Consider the following 13,145-nt stretch of genomic DNA (forward strand, 5'->3'; position numbering starts at 1 on the left):
TTTGAGCCCTCAAAAAGGTCAAAAGCACTCAAAAAATGACCTCACTACCCCTTTTTTGACACACAAGAAGTAGTGTTGTGAGAACTGAATTTTGGAGGGGCAAATGGAGGCCAAATTAGAAAATTCAACTTGGGTTGGAAAGTAGACAGGTATACCGTTCCAACAAGCACACTTGGAGTGAATTTTGACACCATTAAGGCCTTCCAAAGTGGCTCCAAACAGGCGCTATGCATAGAGAATCAGGCGCGACGCATAAGAAATTTGGCCCAGTTTGACAAGGAATGCTCTTTTTTTCGCCTGTCTTTTGCCAGTTTGACTTTTTCACCTTCTTAGTGTCAAATTTTTGATGTAATTTAATGTACATTGATGTATCATGATGTAAATATGTCAAATTTTCACTTATGGAGGTAGATTCATCTGTTAAAAAGTTGTTTGAAACTGAATGAATCAGTTCCCTTATTTCTAGAGGCATGTTGTTCTATGGCCTGATTTCTAGTTCTTAGTTTAGAATTAGTTGAAATAGATCCTAAACATGTGATCTCAACCCCTAGAGGCTAGGATGAGCTATGGTTTGTCTATATTATGTGGTTTTTCAGTCATTAGCATGGTTGGACTCTTGAGAAAGCAAGGAGCTTCATTGTACACTCATATCAGCATTTTGGCTAAGGAATTGAGACCAAGGTTTGTAGCACTCTTTGGAATCCTGTGGTATTTTGTTTTGGTACGGTGATTTTCTTTTTAATTATGAATTTACTTATGTGTTATGTATGACATTATCTATCTTATTTCTTCATAACTAAATGAAACAAGAGTGAAAGTAGAATCCATTGAGATTGCAGTGCTCTACTTGAGGTTTGCTTTAGTTTTTTATGTTTCATCTGTTTGGAGAGGATCCATGGCTTATCTTGCCCTTTTCAACTCCTCACCTATCTAATCCCTCCACCTCATTTCATTTGAAGTGCCAAAATCAATTGCCTACCTTGCCCCATTGAGATCTCTGCATGACTGAGCCTCGTTCCTCGCACCCAAAATCTGCCTTTCCATCTGAGCCAACAAAAACATCATTTCATTCAATCAAACTCATTTACACACATACCTAGCCTAAGATAAGTATTCACATCAATCCTCTCAAGCCCTCATTGATCATATTTTTTTGATATTGACCCAGAGAGAGCCCTCTCCCGACCTGGTAGGGCTAGCTACCAGGTTAAGCGTGGTTTGATGTTGGCCCTGGATCCTACCTTTCTTAGCTTGAGGTAGATTTAGGCTCTAACATAGTGGCGACCATATTGGGGAAGAAAATATTATTTTTTTGTTAGTGTTCGTGCTTTATAAACTACAGACGGAGCCTGAAGTTATGCCAGGTAGCCTTCAAAACGATTTTTCTTTGCATCAGCGAAAGTAGATAAACGCTGCTCTAGTCAATCTCTGGTCTAGTATTATAAACGCAACATCTGACTTGCAAATTGCCCCAGTATATGACTCAAGTTAGATCTGATTGTTGATGGTGGACAGTAGTCAGAAAAATATTAAGGCTGAAATCATTCACCTGGTGACTCCAGTGTCGAAAAATCCCAAGGTTTATAATTTTTATGGCGACTCTACCCTTCAAGAACCAGTAGCCTAAAAAATTTCTTGGTGAATTCATTGTTATCAAAATGGTTTCATTGGATTGAAGATATGCTCCCATGAGCCGAGATCACATTCCAGGTTTTCCAAATAAAATTCCTAAGGCAGATTGGCAAAGGAATTTGCCTATGTTTAAAGATGATGATAGGAATGATGCTGCTTTACATCTGGTTAGATTTCACATACATATTCGCAAGTTGAAGGTTGATTTTCATGAAGATTGCTTGATGAAGATATTCATGGCCACTCTGGAATGTGAAGCCCGATCTTGGTATGAAATTTTGTCGCTTGCTTGTATTTACTGTTTAAAGGATTTCCATGCCATGTTCTTTGCATGGTATAAAGAATCTTATCCATCATTAAATTTAGTTCAGAACTATTGGAAACATGTATATAGTTTTAGTGAAAATATTGAGAGAATTTATGAAGATGATAACTTCATGGATGATGAGATCATGGAAGCCCTGCATGAAAATCCATTTCAGTAGCATAAAGAGAATACTTATCAAGATGCTCAGGAAAATTTGCAGCTGAATCAAGATCTTAGTACAGTGGAAAATGATGAAAGAGAAGGTTTTATTTCAGATTTGTTGATAGAAGAAAACAATATGCAGGGAAGTCAAGTTTCAATCTTAGATTGTGACAAAATTAGGTTGGCTATTTCAGATCTAGATACAGATCGTGAAGATGAAGACTACCTTGTTCTAAATCCCATGAAGGAGAGCTCTACTGTTGAGATGAATGAAAAAGACAAAGTTATTGATCCAAGTGTTCCCATTTCATTAGAACAAAGCCTTCATGAGGAGGTAATCCAGTCATTTTATAAAAAACAAGATGAGATCTTTGTTCAAGTAAGTAAAAAATACTCTTTTGGTAACTTGATGGTAAATGATAATTTGATTGCCATGTCATATGAAGACAATCTACAATTTTTTCAAATTTCACAAGATCAGGGAATAGAGGACTCTCAGTCGGGTTTTTCATGTTTAGAAATATTATTTTAAGAAGAGAATACTTGCTTGAGCAAAAGGAAACAAATAATCTTATCTCCTTTGTCTGAAAATGAAATAGATCAACTCCTAAAAGGTCATATTAGAGACCAAGCTAATGCAGATCTGTAGTGTGCACATGATCAAGAAGGTGTTGGTGAAACTTTTTCTTCTTTTGAAAATGATGATAATCTTGAAATTAGATTTATAGATCAGCGAACAGATAATAGTTTCTTTCATGAAGATGATAAGGTTGTCATGTTTGATAATCTAGAAGATTGTTTTCTATTTAAGAATGACCTTGACCATGAAATTGAGGAATATGAGCCTGAGAGAGACAATATGCCATAATTTTTTATGCTCGAGGAATTTACAGCTAACACTCAGATGGAAGAAGCTTATACTTCTCTATGCTTTCCTATCACTTGGAAATTAGTTGTTCTTTCAGATCAGAATAACGGGAGTACTTGAATTTTTGCTGCTGGATCTCAAGACAAGATAGTGCTTCAGGATTATCAAGATCCCTTTGGCATTCTTTTGCAAGCATTAGAGAAGATGAATGTTGCTTGGTTCGTAATCATAAGCCTTGGTTTCAGTTTTTATTGTGAGTTGCTTACATGTACATCATTCTACCTGCTCAGGGAAAGTGAGAGAAGAATTTCATTGAGTAGCCATTTGTTGGATTGGTTACATTGGAAGGCTCACTACACATGATTGTACATATTTCATCAGTAGGCAGGTGGTTGTCGTCATGATTTGAAAGCCTTCAAATCTCGATGGACTACTACCCTTTGAAAGCTTTGTAAGTACTTGTTTCAGTTAAGTCAGTCTTGTGTCATTTTCTATTTTAGTCAGTTCAATTTAATGATAGTTTTAGCTAAGCATCCAATTTGAGTTTTTGAGAGTCTTGTTTCAGTTTTGAATTAGTCAGTTCAACTATGAGTCATTGACTCAAGAGTTTTGTTTGGGTTTATCAAATTTATTGACTCCATAGCCCAATGGATGAAGGCACTCCCCGCTTTCCCAGAGATCTATGGTTCTTGGCACCTCCAACGAGCTACCATCCCCATTGGATCCAACGTTAGTGTTGGTATATTCATCCCTCGATCAAAGATCAAATCCTCTTGTTGAATTGCATATTAGGTGTCCTTCCTAGTCAGCTACATTCCATTAGGTGCATGGATCATCTCACAGTAGTGGCTTCTCCTACAGTTTCCCTGATGTCATTTACCTGCTGGCTCATGTTTATTCATCAAAAATTTTATACAGTCACCTTTTTGTCTTAAAGATTACATAAGTCTTTTCTAGGGTTTCATTGTCATTTAGGTCTAGGGTTTCATTAGGGTTTCATCAAAAAGGGTTCCAAAAAGTACAATAATAACCAGTAGGCACATGAGCAGGTTCCAGCATCAATAAATTTCATAATCAAGTGGTCAAAGACGTATTTTTCCTCAAAACTATATTTTGAGGAAAAACATGGTATTTTTATATTTTATTGTACAAATTCATGTAATTTTATTTCTCTCATATGTAAATTACTTCACTTGCAACCTTGGTCACTTTTCCTAGCCTCAGTAGCTCTAACCCCCTACAAAGAAAACAAGACACAGGTCATTCAGTTCATCACAAGCTCAAATAAAGTGAAAAAGCTCAAAAACAGAAAAATAAAGTCATTTTCCAAACATTGTAAAGTGGGTTTTATAAACCAAAAAATTTAAATCTCCTTGTATATAAGTCATTTCTTCCATTGAAAGGTTCATTTGCATTTCAAAGACAAAGTTGGGCAAAGCAAATTCGTGTTTGTGAGCAAGTAAGACAAAGTTCGAGAAATCTGTCCAAAATTAGAGGTGCGGCACACTGGGCAAGTGGCGCGGTGCACATAGGGCCGTGATTTCCAGTTTAAATTTACACGGGCGTGGCGCGTTGTGTTTGATGCGCAGTGCATGGAGCTGCCAAGCCCGAATTTTGCAACAACTTGCTTCAAATAATCCAAAACTCTTGGATCTTCATTTGTGCAAGTAGGTTGATCCTCTATCACTGCTTTTCATCTAATTTATGGTCGTTGTCTTATGGTGGTTGTGTGAACAAAAAAGCAAACCCTACCTCTTGCATCTTTTAAAGGAAATAGTGCCTAGGGTTTGTACTGTTGTTTTGGCTTCCAAGTCATTCCCTCATCTTTCCACTCCCTCACTCATTTTCATAGTGTATTCCCCTATTACCTAATTCCCATATTCCCAAAACAAAATCATATATCCCTATCCCCACTCCTATTTTTTCCAAAATCCCAAATATAATTCCCAAACCCTAGTGTTATACCCAAAACTCCTAAATTATTCCATAATCCCCTATTTCCCTAACTAAACCCTATCACAACGGTCCCTAAAATCCCTCATTTTTCCCTCCCTCTACAGTCCCTCATATCACTTTTCCCTTGGTGGTAGAAGTCAAAAAACATCATAAATCATGTACTTCTCATCAAGACAGCTCATCCACCTAGCAGAGATGGAATCTGATCCCTCATATTCTTATGAAGAGGAGACACACAGTGACTCACCTACAGAGGTACATGCACCCAGGAGGCCTCATAGAGGTGGCAAACATATTCGAGAAGAACCAACCACTGTTACTGAGTTACAGTCATGCCCTCTTGCCATCACTTGCTTCCAACACCAATCCTGCTATGAATATTGTGAGATGGTTGCTATAATTTAGTTTCATCATGAGTTGGCTCGTTTTTTTGTGCTTCATTTACATGATGGTCAAGCCACTCTAGCTGGTGTCACATTCACATTAACACCAGAATCTATTTCACTAGCAACTGGTATTCCTAACATTGGAGAGCAATGGAACACGAGGCAGCAAATTGATAGGCAGCATTATGAACCATACATAAAGCCTGGTTATTTGAGACAACTCAGTAGAGTGTTTCCTCTTCGGTACCTCAAAGATTCTTATGCTCCTTTGATGAAGTTGATAATGAAGTATTTCATCTGTAAGGGCCGGTTTTCCCGTTTATATGCTTATCATATCAGGCTGCTGATGCATTTTACCAGGGTGAGGATGATGAACCTCCCCTAATTCATGTTCCGAAACATTGAGAAGATGACCACCCTAGTATAGCAGAAGACTCCTTAGTAGCAGTTCAACAGTATATATCATTTTATTCTCATTAAAATTGTGGTCATCCATCAGCTTGGCTTACAGGGCATCACTTGGGAGGACTTCATTTCTCGTGAGTTTTTCACAGCTCCTCAGGGAACTTCAGAGACTTTTCATGGGACAGGTGGACCTTCATATCAGCATGAGGGTCATGAGACACAGACCACTAGTATGTCGATGTTTATCACTTATCAGAAGGGCACTAGACGGTTGTTCACAACAACTAAGTGAGTATTATCTCCACCTGCGGTGGAAGGGATCTCGCTTGCGTCATCAACACAATGGGTTCAGGACAAAGGCAAGAGGCCACTACAGGATGAAGGACCATCAGGTGAGCGGGAGACTGATTTCATTCTCATTGAGAGTGATGATACTGATATGGGTCCGCAAAGCACAAACCTCAAAGGGATCATCCAAGAATAGTAGGCGGATACCAATGCCTTGTCCCTCAACTTGGAGAGGGATAAATGGACAATACAGTACCTGGAGAAAAGAAATAAGCATCTTTAAGATCAGCAAATGATTATGGAGTTGCAAAACATTCGGGAGAATCGCCAAGCTGCCTAAAGGAGGAGGGTGGAGCTCACTTCACTTGAGCAAGAGGTCAATTCCGATCGGGAGTCATGGCTTGAAAGAGCCAATATCCACTTGGAGAGGAGGTTGGAAAAGGCCATCAATGAGAAGAATATGTTGAGAAACATGGCATATCATTATTTGTCAAGGAATATGGTGTGCCAATCTAGAATCAGGAGCTTGAAGGCAAAATTGAAGAGAGCATCAAGGAGGCAAAAGGAGCATGAAGGACTTCAGATATTGAATAAGGCTTCCTTGGCCCAACACAATGCTTGATGAAGAAGAATCAGTCCAAATCTCAAAAAATTTAGGGCACTTTTTGCATTTTTGGAATTTTTGGCACAAAAAACAGGATTTTCTGCTCTATGCGCCGCGCCACCTGCCGTTCACTTTTGATAGGAGCCTCCAAATGACAAAAACTCAGCATTTTTGAATTTGGCATGAAAAAATATGCTTTCCTACCAATGGCCAAGAAATTTGGACAAGTTTTGAGCCCTCAAAAAGGTTGAAAACACTCAAAAAATGACCTCACTGCCCCTATTTTGACACATAGGAAGCAATGTTGGGAGAACTGAATTTTGGAGAGGCAAATGGAGGCCAAGTTGGAAAATTCCACTTGGGTTGGAAAGTAGACAGGAAAAAATTTCAAACAAACACACTTAGAGCGAATTTGGACACTAGGAAGGCCTTCAAAAGTGGCTCCAAACAGGTGCCACGCATAGAGAATCAGGCACGGCGCATAGAGGAAATTTGGCCCAGTTTGACCAGGAATGCTTTGTTTTTCACCTATTTTTTGCCAGTTTGAATTTTTCACCTGCTTAGTGTCAAACTTGTGATGTAATTTAATGTATGTTGATGGATCATGATGTAAATATGTTCAATTTTCCCTTATGGACATAGATTCATCTGTTAAAAAGTTGTCTGAAACTGAATGAATCAGTTCCCTTGTTTCTAGAGGCATGCTGTTCTATTGCCTGATTTCTAGTTCTTAGTTTAGAATTAGTTAAAACAGATCCTAAACATGTGAACTCGACCCCTAGAGGCTAGGATGAGCTATGGTTTGTCTATATTATGTGGTTTTTCAGTCATTAGCATGGTTGGACTCTTGAGAAAGCAAGGAGCTTCATTGTACACTCATATCAACATTTTGGCTAAGGAATTGAGACCAGGGTTTACAGCACTCTTTTTGATCCCTATGGTATTTTTTTTTGGTACAGTGCTTTTCTTTGTAATTTTGAATTTACTTATGTGTTATGTATGACATTATCTATCTTATTTCTTCCTAAGTAAATCAAACAAGAGTGAAAGTAGAATCCCTTGAAATTGCAGTGCTCTACTTGAGGTTTGCTTTAGTTTTTGATGTTTCCAGCTATTTGGAGAGGATCCATGGCTTCTCTTGCCCTCTTCAACTCCTCACCTGTCTAATCCCTACACCTCATTTGATTTGAAGTGCCAAAATTAGTTTCCTACCTTGCCCCATTGAGATCTCTGCAAGACTGAGCCTCATTCCCCTCACCCAAAACTGCCTTTCGGTCTGAGCCCAAAAAAGCATCATTTCATTCAATCAAACTCATTTACACACATACCTAGCCTAAGATCAGTATTCACATCAGTCATCTCAAGCCCTCATTGATCATATTTTGCTGAGATTGACCGGGAGAGAGCCCTCTCCCGACCTGATAGTGCTAGCTATCAGGTTAAGCGTGGTTTGATGTTGGCCCTGGATCCTACCTTTCTCAGCCTGAGGTAGATTTAGGCTCTAACACAATGTTAGATCTAGTTTGTGTTTCCTTCTTTAACAAGAAAAACATGGTGTTTATCTTGGTAGGGACAACAATATACTTTTACATATCATGTTTGTTCACCTCTAAATCTCCCTTGGTAGTGATTTTCTTGAACTGGTCCAAAGATTCATCCACTTCCTATCTAACCTTGTTTATGACTTTACATTCGATGAGTGTGCCAACTCAAGGAGTCTTGTGTGAATTCATCAAGAAATCCACACTATTATACAAATGTGCATAAGAGGATTGAATGTTGGTGATGAAAGTATCGAGCTGCTTATTTCTATAAATAAGCATCTAGATTTCTAACTTCTCCAACTCAGTTTGTTGCCTTGTCTTCTTCACCTACTCAGGAGGTGCACCTATATATTTCATTCCCCACTCATGCACAAAAACGATGGCTATGTGGACATCATTTATAGCTTTAGAATTCTTTTTACATTTTTGTTCCATGTCATTGAGGCAGACAACTTCTTTGTGCACGATGACTAGCTCCTCATATTATCTCTCATTGTTGATACTTCGCCAAGTATTACTGCCTTGAGTTCCTCTAAGTACATCTATGTGGAATTTTATTTCTAAAAATATTCCTGGAGTTGTTCAACCTGTTACTTCATATCGTCTAAGTTCTTTTCCATCTATTTGTTCTCGGCCATGAAATACTTTATGTTTGACTTGGAGACTCCTGTGAAGGCCAAGTTGGCTACATAAATAACTTCTAGATTCTTCTTGTTATCCATCACGATCACCTATTCTTTGATAAATGAAAGATGTGTGAGGTACTATCTGAAGTGATTATTCCTCACCTATACAATCTTCTTCTGAATCTCATCATAAGTTAAGCTATAGATATTCATGATCAGACCTTCATTAAGAGGAGAAATTTCCTCTTCCTCACCTAGAGCGTTACCTTAAACAAGAGGAGATGGAGATTGAGTGGTGATCTACTGTGTGGGATGCATGAGATAGACATCTTTATTTTACTCCTCTAGCTCTACCTCCATGTTTTTGATCAGTATCAAATTCTTGATACGTTGGGAAATTTCTTTTCCCTGCAACTTTTTGCTTTCTTCTTCAAGTAGTTGACTTTGTTCCTCTTCTTCAGCTTGCTTCAATGTTGTTTCTTCCTCCTCCCTCTTCCGCCTTTATTCTTCTAGTATTTGTATCTCTTTGTGTTCTGTCTATTCTTACTCTTCCTTCTGCCTTATTTGTTCCTCCCACTTCTTCTGCTTCCTCTGACGTTCTGCTACTATGGACGCTTTCAATATGATTGGGTTTGATTTCAATGTGTGGCTTTGTTCTTTTGCGGTACTGTGTACAACCTTCTTGTTGGCTTAGTGGGGCTTGACCTAGGTTCATAAGTGATTTAACCAAGCAAATCCCAGTACTACTTGCCCTTTCTGTAACTCTCCATGGAGCGCGAACTAAGGTCTCACCCGAAATAGTATGGGAGGATGCTAGAACCAGGTTTCCGCACCCTAGAGATGTTTGATATGATGTTATTAGTACGCGGTCCAACCTTCGCACTTACTACACTGTGCACACCAGTGGGCACCCTGCGCCCTGCGATATTGTCTTTGCGCAGTTCTAGCCATAGTGCGACCCATGTTATTTACCCAAAACTTCCTTAATTAGGCTTTGTTAGCTGATTACTTAGATTATTTTCATATATAGTCATTCGTACAAATATTTATCAATTGTGCGTAGTAAATAGATAGAGTAAACGTAATGCATACCATTAAAATATAGATTTAAGAACAGGTGCATAGATTAAACTTCTCTTTATTAACTTTCAATCCCAAGCATAGACCTGACTCTGCCCTGCGCACTCAGCTACAGGGGTCCGCACACCCAGTTGTGGACTCTACTAGGCCTCTGTGCACTCATCTGCAGAGCCTCTTCCTACTACTATGACCCAGTCTACTTCAGATTCAACTCTAACCCTGAACCATGCCTTTGCTATTCTATTTATTATTTCTCTCCTTTACAGTTAGAGCCTTGCTCTATTTATACAATCCCATGGTCCACGGACCATGGGTAGGCTGACACAAATTTACATTAAATTATAATATTTTAGGGTAGACAACCCTATGACTCATCCTAGACTTCGTGCTCCGCGCCCGTAATTCACGAAGTCTTACAATCTAATTTACCAAAACTTGGGCTTTGAGCCCCAAAAACATGTTGTGGGGGATACCATGCCCAACAAGCCCCTAACACAATCATCATGACTCATCCTGAGTCACTCTTCTGGTGCTGTGATCTTGGTGCGGAGCCCCTCCAACTGTTCATGTGCTACGTGAAGGTCCGGAGTTCACTGTTCTGCCATCTACTGGATCTGTTCTACTCTTTTGGCTGAATGCTCACTGTCAAGGGAAAATCCCTGTCTTAAGGCATGCATCACCTTCATCTGTGCCAGCTTTCCTTTGATATCGACAGTGATGACAAAGGTCTCATCAATCCAAGGCTGGATGAGTGCTTTAAGTACTGCCCCTTTCTATCGTGCAACATCCACCTATTCCTTCAATGCCTTTGCTTGTTGTAGCTTTGCCAGCCATTGGGTCAAGACAACTATCTGTGACATTTTGCACACACTATCGTACTGCACTTGAAGCTCCCACGCCTCTAATTCTAGGCGCTGTATGGTGGGGTCCTCCTGTAAGGAAGTGAGGACCGTGAAGGATTCTTCCAACATAGTAGTATGGTTCTACACTACCTATCCTATTTCCTCTAGCCCTTTCTGGATAGTGCCAGAACATTGTTCCCTAACTTCTGGGGGTGTGGATGATTGCACCTTTAATCACAGTTCAGAAATCTGAACGTTGAGGTCCAGTTGCATCCTTGTTGCTTCCTCCTTTGCCTCATGGAATCCATTGGCCAATCTGTGAATTTGCACTCCAACTGGGAGGTCTGTCGCAATTTCTAGCTATGGAACATGGTGACATGATTCCTCTACCATTTGCTCTAGTAGTTGATTCTATGCTAGCACTTCATCGCATTGTAGACTAAGCTACTCGATGTTGATTCTCTATTCGCTGAGCATCTGTACTGTGCAACCTTCCCTAGCATAGATTTCTGTTGTTGCTCCATCTGTAGTTGGTATAATGTATCCCACGGAAGGGTAGACAAGTTTAGGCCAAGTCCCTTGATCTAGCGCACCATGGCTCTGGCCCCCATGCTTTTTGTTGTTAGTTCTCCTTCTAGCAGCATGATGGTGTTAGCCATTTTGGCCCATAGAAACTACTCCGTTGTTGATGTACCTACGGCACCGTAGGCGGCTACCGTTCCCTCCTATGGGGGCTACACCTGAAGTTCCTGTAGCTAGGACCTGAGGGCCCCCAACACATTTTTCTGCTCCATCACTTCCTGGAGTTCTTCCCTAGTGACCTCGTGAACTGTGTCACCAATGTTGTAGAGGTTAACCTTTGTCAGTGTAATAGGTTCACTATCCAATTTGGAAGCCTTGGTATTCTTCTGTGGGCCTGCTCATTCTATACCACGCAACCATTTTAGTTGTGTAGATGTCGTGCTTGGGTCTACGCCTTCCATTGGGTCCTTTGTTCCCTATCGCATGGTCAAGTCCAGGCCTCCTTCCTCCTGCGTTGTGGTTAACCCTATTGCCTATGATGTTGCTGCTTTTTCGGCGGCCTAGGTCTGCTCTACAGCGACCTTCGCTACCTCATAGAAAGCCCTTACCTCCATGGAAAACTACTCATTGCACTTCTGTTGAGCCAGCAGCTTGGTGGCATCCTTTCGTTTTTGTATCACTATCTTATCGCAGTCCGCCAGATTTGAGGCACGCCACTCAGGAGCCATGATTTGAGCATGGTGAAAATGGCATCATCAAATTGCGATGAAAGGAAGTTTGGTCCAGTTCTGCACCGGATCCTTACGCGCCTTAATATACACATTGTGCATATTCGCTTTGAAGTCTGCAAAGCTCCGCGGACTATTGTACACTGTGGGGGATAGGTGCGGCCCTATATTAATCCACATTCGGATACTCACCTCCATGAGCACCCAGAAGATCTTAGTCTCACAAATCTGTGTGGTGTCCTTCATAGCCCAGAGCGATGCATATTTGGTAGCCTCCGTCAATTCCTGTTCAATATGAGGCAACTAACTATCCTCAAGCAGTTCCCTTATTACTAGTAAGATGGACAAGAGCAACCACGTGTAGTGGAAGGTCTTGCCCTGCTCTTGAGCTTCCTTACAATTGGTCAGAAACTCCTCATAGAGGAACTTAGCCGAGTTGAACTAGATCCCCTTCGCACACTATTAGGCCAATGCAACCAGAGGTGCTGGTACCTCGTCACTTCGACGTTTTCTCATCACCTTTCCGGCTAGCAGTTGGGTGGCTACATGCACCCCTTTATCTTTAATGCTACAGATGACATAGCCTCTCTTCTTCTTTTCCAATTTATACTTCTTTTTCATGGTCTCTGCGAGCGAAAAATCTCGGCTTTTGCCAACTATCTCCACAAGGTCCTTTCCCTTATAGGGAAGCCGAGAAATCCTGTGGATAAGCTCCATCGTGATGGGAATGGGCTCCTCTATCCATAAGTACCCATCATGTACCAGGCAAAGTAGCTACCTGATGACAAAGATCGTAATTAGTGCACAGTGGAAATGTAGAATCCATAGTAGGTGGAGTAGCCCAACCTTCTCCACACCGCGTAGCCATTTCTGCAATTCTAGCGTTATAACAGACCCCTTCGTGCTTTGTTTCATGAGGTTCTTAGTTTGTAAATGTGAGAACTATTCGTCATCCACAAGGTCCCAGTCTCGAAATTTTACTATGGGCACTCGGCCTAGGGCCAAGCCTTTGAACTGAACTCCATCTGGGAGGAGCGGGGTTTGGATTGCACTTTCAGTGGCATCCAGATCCTTGGTACCTTAACTTTCCCTTTCTGTGGGGGAACATATTCAGGCAGTTGTGCTACAGCGCGCACCGACTGGACGTTTTCTGTCATTTCTTCATCTACCTCTATCTCATCTACGAGGGCCTGTA

The sequence above is a fragment of the Pinus tabuliformis genome, chromosome X (assembly GCF_031772625.1).
Source record: "Pinus tabuliformis cultivar Carrire ecotype Pingquan chromosome X, CPIR1, whole genome shotgun sequence".
NCBI lineage: Eukaryota > Viridiplantae > Streptophyta > Pinopsida > Pinales > Pinaceae > Pinus > Pinus tabuliformis.